Here is a 21512-nt window from a genome sequence, read left to right as displayed (position 1 = left end):
TACTACAGGTCTGTTAGTTTAACAACTGTCATAGAGAAAATGTTAGAAGCTGCTATTAAGGACACTATAACAGGGCACTTAGAAAAATGCAGGCAAATTTTACATGGCTCTGTGAAAGAAAAGTCCTGCTTGACCAATTTATTGGAGTTCTTTGAAGAAGCAACATGAACTGCGGATAAAGGAGAGCCAGTGGGTGTATGTATGTAGACTCCCAGCACACATTTGATTTGATGATGTGGCATCAAAGGACATTGTAGAAAATAAAAGCTCATGGTTTTGTAGGTAATATTTAGCATAGAAACAAGATTGGCTCACTGGAGCCAGAGTAAGCATAAATTAATCTATTTGTGACTGGAAAGATGTATTGTAGGAAGGAACTGCAGATGTGGGTTTAAACCGAAGATAGACACAAAAGGCTGGAATAACTCAGCGGGACAGGCAGCATCTCTGGATGGAAGGGATGGGTGACGTTTCAGGTCGAGATGTAAGATGTAATGACTGGTATGCCGCAATGATTGATACTGGGGCCTCAACGTATTGCAATTTAGATAAACAACTTGGGTGAAAAAAAGAGCTATGGTTGCTAAATTTGTTGATATGCCAGAAAGTCGTCAAGTGCATACCGACTGCCAAACAACTGATTTATGCCAATACTCTCCGAGATCCCATTTCACCCTTCACATATTCCCATTAACTCTTCCCAGATTCTGTCACTCTTTAGACTTTAGAGATACAGCACGGAAACAGGCCTGTGATCACCCCATACACTTGCACTATCCTACACATTAGGGACAATTTTCAATGTTACTGAAGCCAATTAACCTACAAACCTGGACGTCTTTGGAGTGTGGGAGGAAACCAGAGAAGCTTTTGCACAAAATTTACTGATGGGCTACATAGTTCTTACCTTAGAACAGAACGCATAGAATAGTACAGTGGAGAAGTACATGTGCACCTCTTCTGCTGCATTTAGTGCTCCTGATGTGGCCTCCTTTCCTTGGGTAAGACCAAGCGTAGACTAGGTGACCTTTGCCAAACACTTTTGCTCGGGTTTGCTAAGTCGTGCTGGATTTCCTGGGTGCGAACTATTAACTCACCATCCCATTCCCATACTAACCTCCTCCAATGCCAAAGTGGACCAAACACAAACTGGAGGAACAGCACCTCGTATTCCGCTTGTGTAGCTTATATCCCAACTGTATGAATATTGAGTTCTTCAATTTTAAGCTACACAAGCGGAAATGCTTTTTTTCCATCCTCTCTTCCCAGTGCCATATCTAGATGCACTCTCTTACCTCTTCCCCCTGTCTCTTTCTACCTATGTTCCTTCATCTGACTTCAGATGACATGCCTCTGTTATCTTTATCTCTCCCTTATCTCACTCTTTGCCTTTTCCATCTCCTAGCCCACTGTGTCCAAACATTAAGGGAATCAAAACTAATTAATCGACACCATATCTTTGCCTGTTTCCACATGGTCACGGGGAGAATCACTCACCAGGCTTCCATGGCCAGGATCGAACCGGATCTCTGGCAGCTTTCTGCGCCACCCACTATACTGACAATTTTCTCCAAAAATATATCGGTCCCACCTGTAACTCAGCAAATAGTCCTCCAAAACAGAGTGTGTGAATGGCAGCAATGTCCAGATGGGTATTTCTAAATGCTGGTTAGCGCCAAGGAATTTTTTTTTTTTAGTTAGCTGCTTCTTCAGTATATTGGATCCTGAGCTACAATAAGGTTACATTGTCTGACTTGATCCTTTTCTAATATAATGTTTGAACACACACTTTCCATCATGATTATTTAAAATAAACCTTTTACTAACACGCACACTCTAAGGGCAATTCCAATGCCTTGATTAGCTCTTCATAAAAATGTTCAAACCCTTGTTACTAAGGTAATATATTCTCTTAATGTATGTTCTAATTATCAAGATCAAGACAAATATTAACTAACCTAACACAACCCCTAGACATCCAGTAGATTCCCTCAAAAGTATATTCATCTGCTAGATTACTACTTTTTTTGGCTAGTATTATCTTTGGCTAAAAGGAACAGGCAGATTACCATGTTTCAAGATTGCTGCCAATGAAATGCTAAGTCACTCACCACTGACAAAGCTTATGCATACTTCTGGCACTGCCTGTAACATAGTAATGCAAAAGACGTTCCTAATTAACATCCCAAGTGGGATGATGAAAACGTACGATTGGCTTGCTCTTGCAGAGTACCATGTTTACATGTTTGTTGCGCTGCTGCAAGTAAGAATCTCATTGTTCCATTTCGAGACATAAGACAATAACAAGGTCTGGACTCTTGACTCTCTTGAGCTGGCTGCTCGGAGAGTAAGGGTCTTGTAATGGAGACAGAAGAGACTACAGTTGCTGGCGTCTTTAGTGAAAACAAAGTGTTGGAGGAATTCAGCAGATCAGACGCAATCTATGGATGGACGACATTCTGGGTTGGATCTCTTCCTCAGACTGATGGAGTAAAGGTGGGATAGCTGGTTGAAAAAGTTGAGGAAAAGTGTGGAGCAAGATGTGACACGTGATAGATGAAATCAAGTACCACATCTCCTGCAGTTGCATGGAAAAGTGCCTGGAAAGGGAGGGATGAGTGAACCAAGGATTTATGGAGAATGGTCTCTACATGAAGCCAAAAGGGTTGGGAATAGGAAGATATTGTGGCGGCTCCCAAGGGTCGGGCCATTTCCACTATCGAACCCCTCGGCACGGGAATGGATGAGTCCGGGGGCGGCCCTTAGCTACAGGGATAAAGGGCAAGGGTGTAGGTACAATCTCTCTCTTGCAGACTCGTCTGGTCAAGAGGACAGCAAATAAAATACCTCCCGAAACACCTGGCTCCTCGCCTTCATTTCGGGATTGTCGTCGTGCTACAATATGACTGATAGTGGAAGCTAGCAGAAATAATGGAGAATGACATGTGTTGGATGCGGAGGCTGGTGGGCTGAAAGGTGAAGAACAGGAATCTCTACCACTGTTCTGTTCAACGTGAGAGGGGAGAGGGAGGGGGACAACTGAGTGGAAGAGACACAGGCTCGGACTCTATTCCTTGGAGTGTGGGAGGATGATGGGTGATCTTATCGAGGTATACAAAATTAGGAGAGGAATAGATCAGGTAAACCCACAGTCTATTGCCCAGAGGAGGGGAATTGAGAACCAGAGGACATAGGTTTAAAGTGAGGGGGGGGAGGATTTAATAGGACCCTGAGGAGTAACTTTTTCACACAAAGGGTAGTTGGTGCATGGAACAAACTGCTGGAGGAGGTAGTTGAGGCGGGTACTATTGCAATGTTTAAGAAACATTTAGACAGGTACATGGATAGGACTGGTTTCGAGGGATATGGGCCAAATGCAGGCAGGCGGGACTAGTGTAGATGGGACATGTTGGTGGGTGTGGACAAGTTTGGCCATTGGGCCTGTTTCCACGCTGTATGACTGTGACTATATGAATGTCTAAACCTGTATCATTCATCTTTGTGCATTTTTCATGAATTGGGGCATTCTAAATATTTCTTCCTCCTTCTGTTTCTGTTTTCAGGAACAGTAATGTTTGCTCACATTTTTTTCCATCTGATAACATCTCCGCATACAAACCCGCTTCTTTCAAAATGACTGGTGGCCTTCATCCATTCCCTTAACCTCCAGGGATATGAAAAACAGCTACCTGGTGGCGCAGTGGTAGTGTTGCTGCCTTACAAGGCCAGACACCCAGTTTCGATCCTGACTATGGATGCTGTCTGAACAGTTTGTACGTTCTCTCCATGACCCGTGGGAGGTTTCTCCAGGTGCTCGGTTTCCTCCCACACTCAAAAGACGTACAGGTTTGTAAGTTGTTTGGCTTTGGTTAAATTATCCCTAGTGTGTAGGATAGTGCTAGTGTATGGGGAGATTGCTGATCGGCACGGACTAATGGCACGAAGGGCCTGTTTCCATGCTGTATCTCTAAAGTCTAAAGCCTGATGTAAGAGTTATCCGTCAGAAGTTCCTCTTTGTTCCCACAGTCATAACCGGGAACATGTATTTCCAGAATAATTTTTTGTACCTCCTGTACTAAAGAATTTTTTCAGAAGTCCATTATTTTCCTGAAGCACTAATATTGGGACCTCTTTTGGGGAAGGTGTGACCTGTACAAAAACGACAGGTTACACTTGAACCTGAGGGGAACCAATATCCTGGCGGGGAGATTTGCAAAGGCTACTGGGGTGACTTTAAACTAGAACGGTTGGGGGGAGGGACTCAAATAGAGAAAGCTAGTAGTCAGTGTGTGAGGCAGGAGGCAGAGAAGGGAAGCACTCAAACCCAACATGTAGTGCAGAAAGAAGAAACACATAATAAACAGAGAATAAGAGGTTTCTTAAATGTGTATATTTTAATGCTAGGAGCATTGTAAGAAAGGTGGACGAGCTTAGAGCCTGGATTGACACCTGGAAGTATGATGTGGCGATTAGTGAAACATGGTTGCAGGATGGCTGTGATTGGAAACAAAATATTCCAGGATTTTGTTGCTTCAGGTGTGATAGAATTTGAGGGGCAAGAGGTGGAGGTGTTGCATTGCTTGTCAGGGAAGATATTACAGCAGTGCTTTGGCAGGATAGATTAGAGGGCTCATCTAGGGAGGCTATTTGGGTGGAACTGAGAAATGGGAAAGGTGTAGCAACACTTATAGGGGTGTATTATAGACCACCTAATGGGGAGAGAGAATTGGAAGAGTAAATATGTAAGGAGATAGCAGATATTAGTAGTAAGCACAAGGTAGTGATTGTGGGAGATTTCAAATTTCCACACATAGACTGGGAAACACATTCTGTAAAAGGGCTGGATGGTTTGGAGTTTGTAAAATGTGTGCAGGATAGTTTTTTGCAGCAATATATAGAGGTACCTACTAGAGAAGGGGCAGTGCTGGACCTCCTGTTAGGAAATGAGACAGGTCAGGTGGCGGAGGTATGTGTTTGGGAGCACTTCGGGTCTAGTGATCACAATACCATTAGTTTCAATATAATTATGGAGAAGGACAGAACTGGACCAAGGTTGAGATTTTTGATTGGAGAAAGGCTAACTTTGATGAGATGCGAAAGGATTTAAAAGGAGTGAATTGGGACATTTTGTTTCATGAGAAGGATGTCATAGACATTTTGTTGTCTCTGTACTGTACATGGCAATGACAATTAAAGTTTAATCTGAATCTGAATCTAGAGAAATTAGGCCATTTAAAGATGACATTTTAAGAGTACAGAATCTATATGTCCCTGTTCGGTTGAAAGGAAAGAGTAATAATTGGAAAGAGCCATGGTTTTCAAGGGAAATTGGACACTTGGTTTGGAAAAAGAGAGAGATCTACAATAATTAATGGAAGCGTGGAGTAAAAGAGGTGCTTGTGTATTAAGAATGGAAAAAGAATGTTAAGAAAGAAATTAGAAAAGCTAAAAGAAGATATGAGGATGCTTTGGCAAGTAAAGTGAAAGTAAATCCAAAGGATTTCTACAGCTATATTAATAGTAAAAGGATAACGAGGGATAAAATTGGTCCATTAGAGAGTCAGAGTGGACCGCTATCTGCAGAGCCAAAAGAGGTGAGATATTGAAACATTTATTTTCTTCAATATTCACCAAGGAGAAGGATATTGAATTGTGTGAGGTAAGGGAAACAAGTAGAGTAGCTATGGAAACTATGAGGATCAAAGAAGAGGAAGTACTGACACCTTTGAAAAATATAAAAGTGGATAGGTCTCCAGGTCCTGACAGGATATTCCCGAGGACATTGAGGGAAGTTAGTGTAGAAATAGCAGGTGCTATGACAGAAATATTTCAAATGTCATTAGAAACTGGAATGGTGCCGGAGGATTGGCGTACTGCGCATGTTGTTCCATTGTTTAAAAAGGGTTCTAAGAGTAAACCCAGCAATTATAGACCTGTTAGTTTGTCGTCAGTGGTGGGCAAATTAATGGAAAGGATACTTCAAGATAATATATATAATCATCTGGATAAACAGGGTCTGATTAGGAACAGTCAACATGAATTTGTGTCTGGAAGGTCATGTTTGACTAATCTTCCTGAATTTTATGAAGAGGTTACTAGGGAAATTGATGAGGGTAAAGCGGTGGATGTTGCCTATATGAACTTCAGTAAGGCCTTTGACAAGGTTCCACATGGAAGGTTGATTAAGAAGGTTCAATTGTTGGGTATTAATGGTGGAATAGCAAGGTGGATTCAACAGTGGCTGAATGGGAGATACCAGAGAGTAATGGTGGATAACTGTTTGTCAGGTTGGAGACTAGTGGGGTGCCTCAGGGATCTGTGTTGGGCCCACTGTTGTTTGTCATATACATCAATGATCTGGATGATGGTGTGGTAAATTGGATTAGTAAGTATGCAGATGATACTAAGATAGGTGGTGTTGTGGATAATGAAGTAGATTTTCAAAGTCTAAAGAGAGATTTAGGCCATTTGGAAGAGTGGGCTGAAAGATGGCAGATGGAGTTTAATGCTGATAAATGTGAGGTGCTACATCTTGGCAGGACAAATCAAAATAGGGCGTACATGGTAAATGGTAGCGAATTGATGAATGCAGTTGAACAGAGGGATCTAGGAATAACTGTGCATAGTTCCCTGAAGGTGGAATCTCATGTAGATAGGGTGGTAAATAAAGCTTTTGGTGTGCTGGCCTTTATAAATCAGAGCATTGAGTATAGAAGTTGGGATGTAATGTTAAAATTGTACAAGGCATTGGTGAGGCCAATTCTGGAGTATGGTGTACAATTTTGGTCGCCAAATTGTAGGAAAGATGTCAACAAAATAGAGAGAGTACAGAGGAGATTTACTAGAATGTTGCCTCGGTTTCAGCACCTAAGTTACAGAGAAAGGTTGAACAAGATAGGTCTTTATTCTTTGGAGCGCAGAAGGTTAAAGGGAGGACTTGATAGAGGTATTTAAAATTATGAGAGGGATAGACAGAGTTGACGTGGATAAGCTTTTTCCATTGAGAGTAGGGACGATTCAAACAAGTGGACATGACTTGAGAATTAAGGGACAAAATTTTGGTGGTAACATGAGGGGGAACTTCTTTACTCAGAGAGTGGTAGCTGTGTGGAAGTGGTGGAGGCAGGTTTGATTTTATAATTTAAAAATAAATTGGATAGGTATATGGACGGGAAAGGAATGGAGGGTAATGGTCTGAGTGCAGGTAGATGGGACTAGGTGAGAGTAAGTGTTCGGCGCGGACTAGAAGGGCTGAGATGGCCTGTTTCCGTGCTGTAATTGTTATATGGTAATATATTAATCTTCACTATCTCCTCTGGTGTTCTGTACCATAAGTCATTCACCTTCTGACAAAATGAAAACCTCCCTATATTTTCTTTGTTCCCAGTTATTTGCCACTGACATTTTGACCTGGACTAAAACAGGACAAAAGAACTTGCATCTTTCATGACCTCAGGAGGAGAAGGACGTCGGTTCGCGGGCCGATCCGGTCGAAGACGCCGGAGGCAGGACCTGCAAGAGCCTCGTGCTTACCTAGAGCCTGGGGATTACCTGTAGAACGAGTGAGCAGGCAGACCGGACTTTGGAAAATGAGCCAAACGTCTGCGTGTGTAAATATGCAAAAAAAGAATTTCACTGTGCAGTTGTACATGTGACAAATAAAGCACCATTGTACAGCACATTAAAGTCAGCAAAGTACTTTTGAAATACATCCACAACATGGCAGCCAAGTAGCACTCATGAAATAGCATTGAAATTAATGACTATATTTGTGTTTGAAGTATTGGCTAAGGGATGAGTATTGGCCTACATACCAAGAAAAACTCCCCAGTTTCCTTCAAATAAGACCAAGATCCTTTTCATCCACGAGAGAGATCAAGTAGGTGGTTCATTTGATGCCTCATTTAAAAGACAGCAACTGAAACAACACAGTACCAATTACTACAGTGCAAGCCTTCATTATGTGTATCATTCAAATGGGTTTTGAACCCACGACCTTCTACTACGATTGGAGTCAAAGATGACACTTCTGAGTGGGAGTATGGTGAACTCTGAATCATAGCGTAGACTTTCTAATCATTGTTTCACTGACCATGGCTTTAATTAGGTCACATATTTTAAAATACTTGTGGCTGTGCAGTATTTGCATCTCAGAAGGGGTTTCTGGAAAACATTATTTTTCCTTCACTGGGATCCTGCTGGCAAGAAAAGTTGCAACAGATGGCACACATGGAGATATTTGTAGACGGACCAAAAAGGATGATGCATGCTCACAGGAATACCTCTGATACCAGGGTGAAATGCACAAAAATTGATTTTAAACTATTATAATAAGTGTATTTTATAATTTGAGATAAAACCTATTCTTTTAATGCTTTTTAAAAAATAAAAGTACAAAATGCTGGAAATACTCAGTGGGTCAGGCAGCATCAGTGGAAAGAGAAAGTTAACATTTCATGTTGTTACTTTTCACTTTTTCCTCAATCTGAGAAAATGTCCTGTTAATGTTCTCTTGGATTTTCTTGTATCTTCAAACTTCTCTGCCATAATATTGAGTTTACCACCATTCAAATATAAATGCTACAGTTATTAATCAAATATCATTACTTCATACATATCAACATTAAATTCTATTCGATTTTTATTTAGCTTTTTACTCAAATGTTATCAATAACTCATCACAGATTCATTTTGATGATGCTAAGGAGAATAGTCAACAGTAGAATTGTATTGCAATGCAATCCTTAATTTCATAGCTTGTCATTAACACCAAACTAGGGGACATACCTGCATCAAAGATGAATGCCGAGTGACGTTAAGATTTGCCTACTTTGTGAAGTTATCAATTCTTTAGTCCCACCACATCCAGTTTTAGGAATAGGTCACATGAAAAATCCTATCCATATTGATGGCGCTCTCGAGTACAAAAGGAAAGGCTGAATCATTTCTAACCATTTTCATCCAAATTGCTGAGTTAATTGTCTCCTCTGTGTGAACTGTAGTGATTTAGTTTGCTGTTTCTGGGAGCCCAAGGAGCTGATGGTGAGAATCTTTGATTTAGTAAACACTCATCTGCTTTATTCAAGCATGCTAAAAACATCGTCGACAGAGGAGCAGCAGTTGAAGGAACGAGTGCAGGGATTGGCTGCAAAATCTAAATGAGTTAATTGGTTAGTTAATTAGTAAATTAGTTAATTGATCAGCAAATAAAAATAGGGCTTGGTCTAGGAGAGTGCCCTTGGGAGGTAATGTACCTTGCGAGGTAAATTGTGAGTGTTTGGCTTATTGCCGTGCAGAAGGAGGTTATCAGCAGCAGAGAAGGGAATAGGTTTCACTTAACTCTGAGTGTGTCTCATTTGTAATTTGTGATTTTGTCTCCTGAGGTAATGGCAGGCAAGTTGTTACAGTGCCTCTCCTGCAAGATGTGGGAAGTCAGGGACACTGCTGGTGCTTCTGACAACTACACCTGCAGAAATTGCATCCAGGTGAAGCTCCTGAATGAACGTGTTAGGGAACTGGAGCAGCAGCTGCATGACCTCGGGATCATTCGGAAAACGAGACCTACAGTGAGGTTGTCACACCGAGGATACAGGGAGAGCGAAGGAGGGTGACAATGAGAAAGAGAAGTAAACATGGAGTGTAGGAGCCCCCGGTGGCTGTACCTATTGAAAACACGTATGCCCTCTTGGGAGCTGTCGGAGCAGACGACACGACAAGATTGAGTGGCAGCCAGGGCTGTGATCCAACCCTGGTGCTGAGACTCAATGGGGTAGAGTGACGTCAGGCAGAGCCGTAGTGGTGGGGGACTCGATAGTCAGAGGTGTGGCAGGAGATTCTGCGGCACCAGGCGAGACTCCAGGATGCTGTGTTGCCTTTCTGGTGCCAGGTTCCAGGAAGTCTCGGATCAGCTGCATGGTATCTTCAAGAGTGAGGGGGAGCAGCCGGAGGTTGTTGTGCATGTTGGCACAAATGATATAGGTAGGAAGAGGAAGGAGGTTCTGCAACACAAGTTTATGGAATTGGGTAGAAGACTGAAAAGCAGGGCCTGCAGTGCAGTGAACTCAGGATTGCTTCCAGTACCTCGTGCTAGTGAAGGTAAGAACAGGAAGATCGGGGAAATGAATGTGTGGCTGAGGAATTGGTGCAGGGGGCAGGGCTTTACATTTCTGGATCATTGGGATCTCTTCTGGGGCAGGGGTGACCTGTACAAAAGGGACGTGTTGCACCTTAACTGGAGGGGGACCAACATCCTAGCAGGCAAGTTTGCTAATACTAAACTGGAGGGTGATGTGGGAAAGGTTAGTACAGGTACACTGAATACGAAGGTGAAAGGCAGAGAGCGAGGAAGGAGGGTTGGTGCAAACTGCACGTATTTTAATGCAAGGGGCCTTACGGGTAAGGCAGATGAGCTTAGGGCATGGATAGGTATGAGCGACTGGGACGTTGTAGGCCTGACTGAAACCTGGTTAAGGGAGGGGCAGAACTGGCAGCTCAATGTTCCGGGGTACAGGAGCTTCAGGAGAGACAGGTGAGGGAAAAAGAGGAGGAGGGGTTGCGTTGTTTGTTAAGGAGCATGTCATAGAAGTGATCAGAGGTGACATTACGGACGGTTCGTCTAGCGAGGCTATATTGGTGGAGAAAAGGAACAAAAAAGGGGTGATCTCACCTTGCTGGGAGGGCCCCCGAATAGTCAACGGGAATTAGAAGAAGAACATGTGCCAGGAGACTGCAGACAGCTGCAGGTCAAATAAGGTTGTTGTAGTAGGGGATTTTAACGTTCCCAATATAGACTGGAAAATCATAGTGTGAAGGGTTTAAATTCCTCAAAAGTGTTCAGGAGAGTTTTTTAAAGCAGTATGTAGAGGCCCCCACACGTAACAGGGCAATGCTGGATCTAGTATTGGGAAGGGTAAGTTAATGAAGTGTTTGTGGAGGAGCCTTTTGGGACCAGTGACCATAACTCAATTAGGTTTAAGATAGTTATGGATAGGGACGGAGAGGGTCCATGTGTTAAAATGCTCAATTGGGGTAAGGCCAACTTTGAGGGTATGAGAGAAGGTCTCGCCCAAGTTGACTGGAGCAGGTTATTTGAGGGGAAAGGAACATCGGCCAAGTGGGATGTTTTTCAAAGTGTGCTGATGAAAGCTCAGGATATGCACGTCCCTGTTAGAGTGAAGGGCAAAGCAGGCAAACACAAAGAAGCTTGGCTGACGAGGGAAATTGAGGCGTTTATCAAAAACAAGAAGGATGCATGGGGCAGGTATGGGCAGCTGGGATCAAGTGCATCCCTGGAGGAGTTTCGGGAGCTTAGGAGTAAACTGAAAAAGGAAGGCAAAAGGGGCCTGGAGATAGCTCTGGCAGGTAGCATTAAGGACATTCCCAAAAGATTTTATAAATATGTAAGGGGGAAAGGGGTAACTGGAGAGAGTCGGACCTCTCAGGAATGAAAGCGGTCACATCTGTGTGGAGCCACAGGAGATGGGCAAGATCCTCAATGAGTATTTCTCCTCTGTATTTACCAAGGAGAGTAACAGTAGGACGGAGGAACTTGGGGCAGTCAATGGAAGTGGCTTGAGAGCAGTCAGTGTTACTATCGTAGATGTACTGAAGGTACTATCATGCATGATGGTAGACAAATCTCCAGGACCTGATCAGATATATCCGAGAACATTGCTGGAAACTAGAGAGGAAATTGCGGGAGCCCTGGTTGAAATTTATGAGTTGTCCTTAAATACAGGAAAAGTTCCGGAAGACTGGAGGGTGGCAACTATTGTGCCTCTTTTCAAGAAGGGCTGCAGGGAAAATGCTGGGAACTATAGGCTGGTGAGCTTAACATCTGCAGTTGTTTTATGTGGAGGGGGGGTCGGGGGAAACTTGTTTTCGCTCTTACCTTGCCGGAGATGCGATTGTTTTCCGAGTCGTATCTCCAGTCGCTCTGTGGCCTAACATTGTGGAGCTGGAGGCCTTGCTCGGGACTGACTTTGAGCCCCACCACGGGGCGTGGACTTACCATCGGAGCCAATTCCTTGCCTGGGATCAACGTTCCAACCGCAGTCTGCAGACTTTAACATCAAGGAGTTCGCAGTCTCGGGAGAGACCGAGTTGGGAAGCCCCAAAGCCGCACGACGTTCGACTAGCCCCGACCCGAGGTAGATCGTCCAGCGCGGGAGAGCTGAGATTCCCCCCCGATGTAGGAGCTTGATCGCCCCGATGAGGAGGCCCGCCACCGGCCACGGGAGTAAGATCGTCCTGTCAATGGAAGGTTAGAGGCCCCCGACCTCTGGAGGACAAAGAAGGGACGAGATTGAACTTTTTTTTGCCTTATGCTTATGTTAAAATGTATTTCATGTGTTCTGTTGCTTCTTATTAGATGACTGTATGGCAAATCAAATTCCTTGTATGTAACAAAACATAAAGTATGATTATGAAAGTTACTTGCGAGTATTCTGAGGGATAGATTATTCAGGCATTTGGATGGGCAAAGGCTGATTACGGATGGACAGCATGGTTTTGTACATTGGTGGTCGTGTCTCACAAATCTGATTGATTTTTTTGAAGACGTGACCAAAAAGGTTGATGAGGGCAGAGCTGTAGATGTTGTGTACATGGACTTCAGTAAGGCGTTCAACAAGGTTCCGCATGGTGGGCTGCTCTGGAAGGTTAGATCGCATGGGATCCAAGGAGACATAGCAAATTGACTCCATGGAAGGAGGCAGAGGGTGATGGTGGAAGGATGCTTCTCGGACTGGAGGCCTGTGACTAGTGGTGTGCCTCAGGGTTCGGTGCTGGGCCCGTTACTGTTTGTCATCTACATCAATGATTTGGATGAGAACTTACAGGGCAAGATTAGCAAGTTTGCTGATGATAGAAAAGTTAGTGTTTTGCAGATAGTGAAGATGGTTGTGAAATATTGCAGCAGGATCTGGATCGATTGGCCAGGTGGGTAGGGAAATAGTTGATGGTATTTAATACAGAGAAGTGTGAGATGTTGTATTTTGGGACCGAACGAGGGCAGGACCTACACAGTAAATGGTAGGCCTCTGGGTAGTGTTGTAAAGCAGAGGGATCTAGGAGTACAGGTGCATGGTTCCTTGAAGGTCGAGTCACAGGTGGATAAGGAGGTCAAAAAGGCTTTTGGCACTGGCCTTCATCAGTCAGAGTATTGAGTGTAGAGGTTGGGAGGTCATGTTGCAGTTGTATAAGATGTTGGTGAGTCTGCATTTAGAATATTGTGTTCAGTTCTGTGTAGATACTCCAGTATCTAGGAAAGATATTGTCAAGTTTGAAAGGGTTCAGAAAAGATTTACGAGGATGTTGCCAGGACTAGAGGTTGTGAGCTGTAGAAAGAGGTTGAGTAGGCTGGGTCTCTATTCCATGGAGTGCAGGAGGATGAGGGGTGATCTTATAGAGGTGTACAAAATCATGAGGGGTATAGATCGGGTAGATGCACAGAGTCTCTTGTCCAGAGTAGGGGAATCGAGGACCAGAGGACATAGGTTCAAGGTGAAGGGAAAAAGATTTAATAGGAATCCGAGGGGTAACTTTTTCACACAAAGGGTGGTGGGTGCATAGAACAAGCTGTCAGAGGAGGTAGTTGAGGCTAGGACTATCCCATCATTTAAGAAACAGTTAGACAGGTAAATGAATAGGACAAAGGTTTCGGCCTGAAACGTTGCCTATTTCCTTCGCTCCATAGATGCTGCTGCACCTGCTGAGTTTCTCCAGCTTTTTTGTGTACCTTCTATTCTCCAGCATCTGCAGTTCCTTCTTAAACAATGAATAGGACACGTTTGGAGGGATATGGACCAAGCGCAGGCAAGTGGGACTAGTGTAGCTGGGACATTGTTGGCCGGTGTGGGCATGTTGGGCCGTAGGGCCTGTTTCGACACTGTATCACTCTATAATTCTATGACATTGATTCTATTCCTGCACTATTACCAAAAGACAGTAGGCTGCAAATAATTAATTTGGGATGTGTGGCTTGTCCTCAAAATGTGCCCTCAAAATGTTTAACTTCACTGAAGGACTGGGCACTTGGCAACCATGTGGCTATGCATTAGAAGCACAGAGAAACCCACATCTACGGTGGAAGGAGCAGATTGCCTTGCAGACTACTGACGCCAGTCTACCTGGGGCGGCACAGTGGCACAGCTGGTAGAGCCACTGCCTCATAGCACTGGGGACATGGGTTCAATCCTGACCTTGAGTGCTATGTGGAGTTCCCATGTTCTCCCTGTGACAACACGCAGGTTTCGCCCAGGTGCTCCAGTTTCCTCCCACATTCCAAAGACGTAGGTTTGTAGGTTAATTGGCCTCTGTAAATTGCCCATAGTGTGTAGGGAGTGGATGGAAAAAGTGGGATAATATAGAACTAATATGAAAGGCTGATTGATGGTTGGTGTGGACAGTGGGCTGCAGGGTCTGTTTCCATGCTGTATCTTGCAATGGAAAAAACCCTACCCACTCTGCTGGCCATCATCTGCTCCATCTGTAAAATATTCTATAATTCCCACATAGGACCTATTGAACTTAGAACCCACAAAACTGGAATGCAAATCATCCTAACCATGGGGGTGGTAGAGTGCTGCATCAGACCTTGTTTTAAATCCACTGTTCCACCATCTCTGGTCAAGCCTGAACTAACAGGATTTATAGCAGTGCATGTCAAAGGTTTGTGCACTTTCCAAAATAAAACACAGATGAAGCAAAATCAAAGTGAAGGTACTTTTGTTAAACTTGAATAGTTTTACCTCAGCTCTTGGTAGTGTGAAACAATCTTTTTCAATTAGTTTTTTTGACACCAGGTGCTTTTGCATAACATATTTTATGTTTGTCCAATACCACAATCACTGGCCTCAGTGAAATGAATCTTCTTAGTTATTATGAATAAACTTTTCATTATTGGCATTGTAATTTTCATTATTGGCATTGTAAACCAACTTTATGTTATTGCTATATTCTGACCATATTTTTACTATGAAATCTAGGTTACTTGGTGAGCATCAATGATTAATGTTAGATGGATAGGCCAAGCTGTGCTCTTTAACAACTGGTATTTATAGTAGAAACAAATAATGTAGCCTCTAAACTGGTTGGATTTGTTAATTGGTTTTAGGAAGATTACAATTGTTGCAAAGCATACATGCTAATACCAGAAAGACTCTTCAATTCCAAAATTGAGAATGTTTTCACTTTAATATCTTTGCTTACCTATGCATTTGATGTTTGACACATCTGTGCCTGTGCACAAAGTCATTGGCAATTGCTGATCCCTCTATGCCTGACACCATTTGTCTTTCCATATGGGATCATTGTTCCAATATTGCACAGAGGTCCAACTTTCAGTTGGCACAAGTGAAGGGCCTGTCCGACTTACATGTCCTTGGCACACAAATTACGCGACCTCGTGATCGCATTTAAGGCGCACGGGCATCGTATGGCCGCGTGGGGCCGATCCCACTTAGAAGCGCGGAGGGGTATGTAGTTGTGCGCGACATCGCGTGGGCCTCCAAAATTTTTGTAGCGAGCGAAATCTTTGTGCGCCAACGGCCTGTCATGGAACTGACGGCCAAAGTGGGACAGGCCCAAGACCCTGGCGCGACGAAAAGTCTCACCTCCAACAGCAGCATAAGCAGCAAACGATCGTTGAACTCGGCCTGGGGCTCACGGCCGTTGCGGTCCGGATTCCGCCCCCACTTCTACTCCCAGAGCGGGGCCAAGAAAATTGAAGATAGACACAAAATGCTGGAGTAACTCAGCGGGACCAGCAGCATCTCTGGAGAGAAGCAATGGGTGACGTTTCGGGTCGAGATCATTCTTCAGACAGTATATGTTGAGTGAGTTTCATATCAGAGGTTGGAATGCATCACCAGAGTTTGTTCCCATTCAGAGAATGAGACAGAAAAATAGACACATTAATAAAGCATCCTTTCTCGAATATTTCTTTTTTTAAATATTTTATTTTATTAGAAGTAAGTACAATCATATGGCACCAAAGTGCCTAATATATATTTTCATAATACATTTTATGTACAGCTTCTTATTTTTTTTGTTATAATAAAGAAAGATGAGAATAAGAAAAATAAATTAGATAGTAAAGGATAGAAAGGCGTGAGATATATAGTGTGTGAAGAAAAAGAAAAAAGACGAATGAGTGAAGAAACTTTCTCGAATATTTCAAGATACCGAAGAAGGGTTCCAACCCAAATTGTCGCCTATCCATGGTCTCCTGGGATACTGCCTGATCCTCTGATTTACTCCCGCATTTTGTGTCTTTCTTTGGTATAAACCAGCTTCTGTAGTTCCTTATTACATTTCAAGCTACTTTATAGCCACTAAAGTATTTCTTGAAATTCTTTCAGTCTTGCAATATTAAGAAGAAAAGCAGAACATTCTGTAAATACACAGCAGATCAGGCCATATCTGTGGGACATTCTGTGTAACCGGAACATTTTCAGGTTGAAGGCCCTTCTTCAGAACATAGAAAATAGACCAATACAGCAAAGGAATAGGCCATTTGAACATCATGTCTACACTAACATGATGGTAATCTAATCTAATCCCATCAAAAATAATCTGGCTTTCTACACTTTGACTCATTATTTTCTAAATTTCTATCAATTTGTCCCTTAGCCTCCAACACTCCAGTGAAAACAATCTGTTTTCCAGCCTCTCTTGGAAGAGTCAATACGCTCTAATCCAGGGAACATGCTGGTAAACTATTTGTGCAATTTCTCCAAAGCCACCCACATCATCTCCAAAGAATTGTGTTTAATTGTCATATGTACCAAAACGAAACAATGAAATTCTTACTTTTTAGCAGCACAACAGGTCTGCAAACACAATACTCCATAGATACAATGATAAAACAAGCAGAAAACATTCAATAACTAATATCATTACAAATATTAGGGCAAAACAAAAGAAAACCCAACCAAGACAGTTTGTAGTTTGAAGTTTAGTTGGTGTTGTAGTGTCAATAGCCTGATGGCTGTTGGGAAGAAGCGGTTCCTGAACCCGGAGGTCATAGTTTTCAGATACCTTCTTCCCAATGGCAGGAATGAAATGAGAGTGTGGCAAGGGGGAGTGTGGATCCTTAATAATGCTGGCTGCCTTTTTGATGTATGTATACACTATGAAAACATAGACAAAAGAATTAGGAGATTTGAAATGTAGAGGAGGTGTGTTAGAAATATTGATTTAAGAATAAATATTAGTCAGGCCAAACAGAATAGCTCTCCCGTCCCCATGTTGCCTGTCCCGTTGAGTTTCTCCAGCATTTTGTCTCTATATTTGGTGTAAACCAGCATCTGCAGTTCCTTCCTATGCAGAATAACTCTCCTATTCATTTTAGAAATAATACCATGAGGTGATGTGTACCTGGCTTGGCGCAGGCAGACTTAGTTTAATGTGTCATTTAAAACACAGCATGCACAATAGTGTTGCACTCTGATATGACTGCACTGCAATGTAAACACCAAACTTTTTGCTGAAGAAGCCTCGATCTGAAACGTCACCTATTTCTTTTCCCCAGAGATGCTGCCTGACCCGCTGAGTTACTCCAACAATTTTATGTCTATTTTCTGCTGAAATGGTTGAAGACCACGTCTCCTGACTTCAAAGGTGAGCATGTGGATAATGGTGCGCCTTTAATAGAGGTGGGGGTGGGGAAGAGGGTGCATTCACCGCACCGTGATTATCTCTATAACAAGTGAATTGAGACTATTATAATTATTAAAGTGGGTGCTGGAGATAACTTTACAGATTCACATGAAATCTAGGAAGATGTGCAAAGTCTGAAATCAATGTAGTCACTACATTTTGGAGAAGTAAATGATTTTGCGACTCTATATAGATGTGACAGGATCAGCCACCATAATACTGAAACGCATAAAATTAATCCCTTTTGTGACATATGCACTGCGGCACCAGTAAAATGCACACCTTATAACAAATAAGGGGAATTCACACCATCACACATGACATAATTCTATGTTCATAACATACAGAAATTATGTGCATTATATTGGCATTGGTGGTGTTAAAAAAAATGAGAAGTGACAGTTTACACATCTAGCTTCAATTAACACATTGATGGCATTTTGCCTGGCTCCTTGCAGCGATAATGCTGTTGTCAAATGTGTTTAGCACACCAAATCTCCTGGAGCCTTCAGTAAGGCAGCAAGCTTCTGACAGATTGAAGGTTCAGAGATAGGCTATCATGACAGATGGAAGCTGGCATCGATGTTCAGCTTTTTGCCTATCACAAGGGACCTGCTCCCCTTTATTCTTCAGGGCTTAGCTCAGCAACCTTACCCACAGTCAATGAGAGCATTGTTAAATAGTGCATCTGTGTGTTAGGCACTTCTGATGAAACATAAGGCAGGAGGTCTGCGAAGTGAACAGAGCCTCTCGATGCTATCACTGCATTTCATTTCTGCTCATGTATTACCTTAATGTGTCGATGCTGCTATGTTCTCCGATTTTTACTCTTGCTAGCCTTTATTTCCATGCAGCTCACTGCAGCCCATTTGAGGTATGATAATAAGTTGATTAGCCGGTGAAGTCGTTTTCCCTGAGGCTCTTTTGTGTGCAAAATCCTCGCACTCAATTGACATGTGGACATCATAAAGCTGATGAAATGCAACTATAATGAACGAGAGGGAGCGGCATATGCAGCAGCTGAAATGAAGGGACCCTTCCTACTCGACATGCTAATTCACAAATCTGCTCTCAACTTGTACTCTCGAGGGATCGGGAATGGATATGAATCTCCACAAATGCATATTCAAACACTGCATTGGCCTATGCGCTGTGAAATTCCTGTGTGGATGGGTGATGCTAATTTCCAGACAGATTATATTGCATCAAATGCAGTAATGATCTGACAGTTCATTTGCGCAGAGCCTTATGATCAAAGTTTAATGCATGGATAGGCGCAGGTGTGCAGTGAGCACCAATGAGCTCACTCAGATAGAACCAGGGTCCACTGTCAAATTATCAGTGTTAAAAAGGCTGATGCATGAGGATATTTGAAAGACATTTAAAAAATTAATGTATTCATATTCAAAACATATTGTAACAGCAGTTCATTAGACAGAGCCTACTCTACTCCCATAAAACTGACATATGACCTTTAACATTCAGGAACAGTCATACAATGAACAGGCTCACCACACACTCACTCACGAAAGATAAATGTAATTACTAATAGTAATGGAACCAAACCTATTTTCATTGGGTATTATTAAAACTGTTGATATCTCGAATGTCAGTTGTTGCATGTAATAGATTTATTTTGAAGATTTTAATTTTAGATGAAGAAACAAAACATTATCCTATAAACCAAAAAGTTAGAAGAATTAATGGGGGGGGGGAAAAAATCAGACATCTCAAAAGGTACAATGGCACTGAAATGTCTAATAGTCTAGCCCTTACTTTTGAAGTTCAATTTCGATGTAACAATTCATGATACAATTCCTGTGTTGAAGGAATGTTTGCAGCTAGGAGCTCAATGTAAATTCTTCAAGGTGTGAATTCATCTTTTATGTGTCAAAGTAAACTTAATTTCATCCTTTTCTTTGGAGAATGCAATAAATTAAGATTTCCTCATCTTGCATCAAAATAATTGCATTGCATTAACATTGAAAGCAAGCTTTTTTTTTTCATTGATCACTGGGTACATTTGAGGAGCTTATAAGGACATCAGTGCCCTAAAGGTTAACCAGATAATTAGTGTTGAGTTAACCCACAATGTTCTGAATAACCTTAGCATCCAAATCCTTCTGTTCGCAGGCTGCAGTAAAAGTTACTGTCAAATTACAGTCAGGAAATGTACGGAAACATCCTGAAAAACATTACTAAATAAATCAAAGACGGTGTTCCTTTTTTGATTTGAACGTCAATATGATTGCAGTTCTCAAAGAGTTACAGTCAACTTCACACCTCTGTGATCACAGGTTCAAGTGCTATGGAAGTGACACCCCAACCTGCTGACAAAGATATGTGATGAGTGTTGCAAGTACAATAGGTTACCACAGGAAGGAAAAGCATTTATATCATGAACGCGACCTGTGCAATACAATAAGATCTAGGCAGACACCAAGCCTGACAATGACAAGATTTTATAGCAACATCCTGACTCGGATCTCATTGTCTAACATCATGGACCACTGATCTACCTAAGTATGCTGATATATTTAAAAATAAACAAAATGTACAAAGCAAATCTTTGTATTTCCACAATGAAACTGATTTTTCTCAAAAAACAATGGATTCACAAAGTAGTTTTGTTAACCTGTTAGTAACCAAAGGGGAACTAAGTTTGATGGCTGCTGAAACCTGGCATATGAATCTGGCTGAAGGATTAATCCATGTCCACCCAGTGGGAATGCAGGTAACACAACAGTTTCTTGTCACCTGATCACCCTCATGATCGTAGAATCCAGACAGCCCTACTATTCATTGGCAAGGCCGAATATCACGAGCAGCTTTCGTAAATTAAAGCTAGCCCACATTGATTATAGCAGCACTGTGTCTGTTAAAGGTGAGTTACCTTGTGCCTGGAGCAGATGCCAGTAAGCACCAAGGCCTCCAGTTCAGTGGCAGGAATCCTTGGAATGAACGAATGAATGATACTATATCTATGTATGTTTCTATATCTGAAAGGTGTATTGCCACAGGAGGGTGCAGCCTCGGCCATGAGAGGTCAGACGGGCTCTCGTGAGTGCCGGAGATCAGTCAAGGACGTGCCGCTGAGAGAACCAAGAGGGACCTGGCATGGAGGGGCTGCTGTGAATAAAGAATCACCCGGCATGGAGGGGCAGCAGAGAGAACAAAGTGGGACCTGACGTGGAGGGGCCGCCGTGAATTAAGAGGGACCCGGCATGGAGGGGCTGCTGTGAATAAAGAGGCACCCGGCATGGAGGGGCAGCAGAGAGAATGAAGTGGGACCTGACGTGGAGGGGCCCCCGTGAGTTAAGAGGGACCCGGCATGGAGGGGCCGCCGAGAACAAAGAAGTACAATTGGGACCACATCGAACAGTTTGTAACTTTGCTGACTTTGCCCTATGTGTATGGCATGCAAAGCAAAGAATTTCGCTGTGACATGTCATATGTGATAATGAAGTATCATTCATTCATTCATTCCACGGATTCGTGCCACTGAACTGGAGGCCTTGGTGCAGAAGGTGAAAACGAGGATACTAAATCTTTATCAGTCTGAAGAAGGGTCTCGACCCATTCCTTCTCTCCAGCGATGCTGCCTGCCCCACTGAGTTACTCCAGCATTTTGTGTCTGCTATACTAAATCTTTATTATTGTTACTGTCACATGTTGCAAGAGACAGTGAAAAACGTTACGTTGTGCGTTATCCAGGCAAATCATATCCTTCACGAGTACAACAGGTAATGCTGAAGAGAAAAAAAGCAGAGTGTAGAATATGCTGTTAGTTACAGAGAAAATGCAGATTTTTAAAAGTGCAATGGTCACAACAAAGTTAACTGGGAGTAGAA

General features: G+C 42.7%; 1 protein-coding gene across 4 annotated transcripts in view; it reads left to right on the top strand.

Annotated features, from left to right (window-relative positions):
- Positions 1–20181, top strand: part of LOC129698727 (juxtaposed with another zinc finger protein 1-like) — a 137672-nt gene extending 117491 nt beyond the window's left edge. For 2 of the 4 annotated variants that reach the window (XR_008723712.1, XR_008723715.1), the window contains 4 exons: positions 3564–3846; positions 7388–7610; positions 17534–17622; positions 18516–20181. The gene's annotated coding sequence lies outside the window, so the exon portion shown is untranslated. Of the gene's footprint in view, positions 1–3563; positions 3847–7387; positions 7611–17533; positions 17623–18498 lie in introns of all 4 variants that reach the window. The other 2 variants (XR_008723713.1, XR_008723714.1) reach the window with 2 other exon arrangements.
- Positions 20182–21512: the final 1331 nt, after the last annotated feature.

Source organism: Leucoraja erinacea, chromosome 7, assembly GCF_028641065.1.
Source record: "Leucoraja erinacea ecotype New England chromosome 7, Leri_hhj_1, whole genome shotgun sequence".
Lineage (NCBI taxonomy): Eukaryota > Metazoa > Chordata > Chondrichthyes > Rajiformes > Rajidae > Leucoraja > Leucoraja erinaceus.
This window is presented reverse-complemented; position numbering and strand designations above follow the sequence as displayed.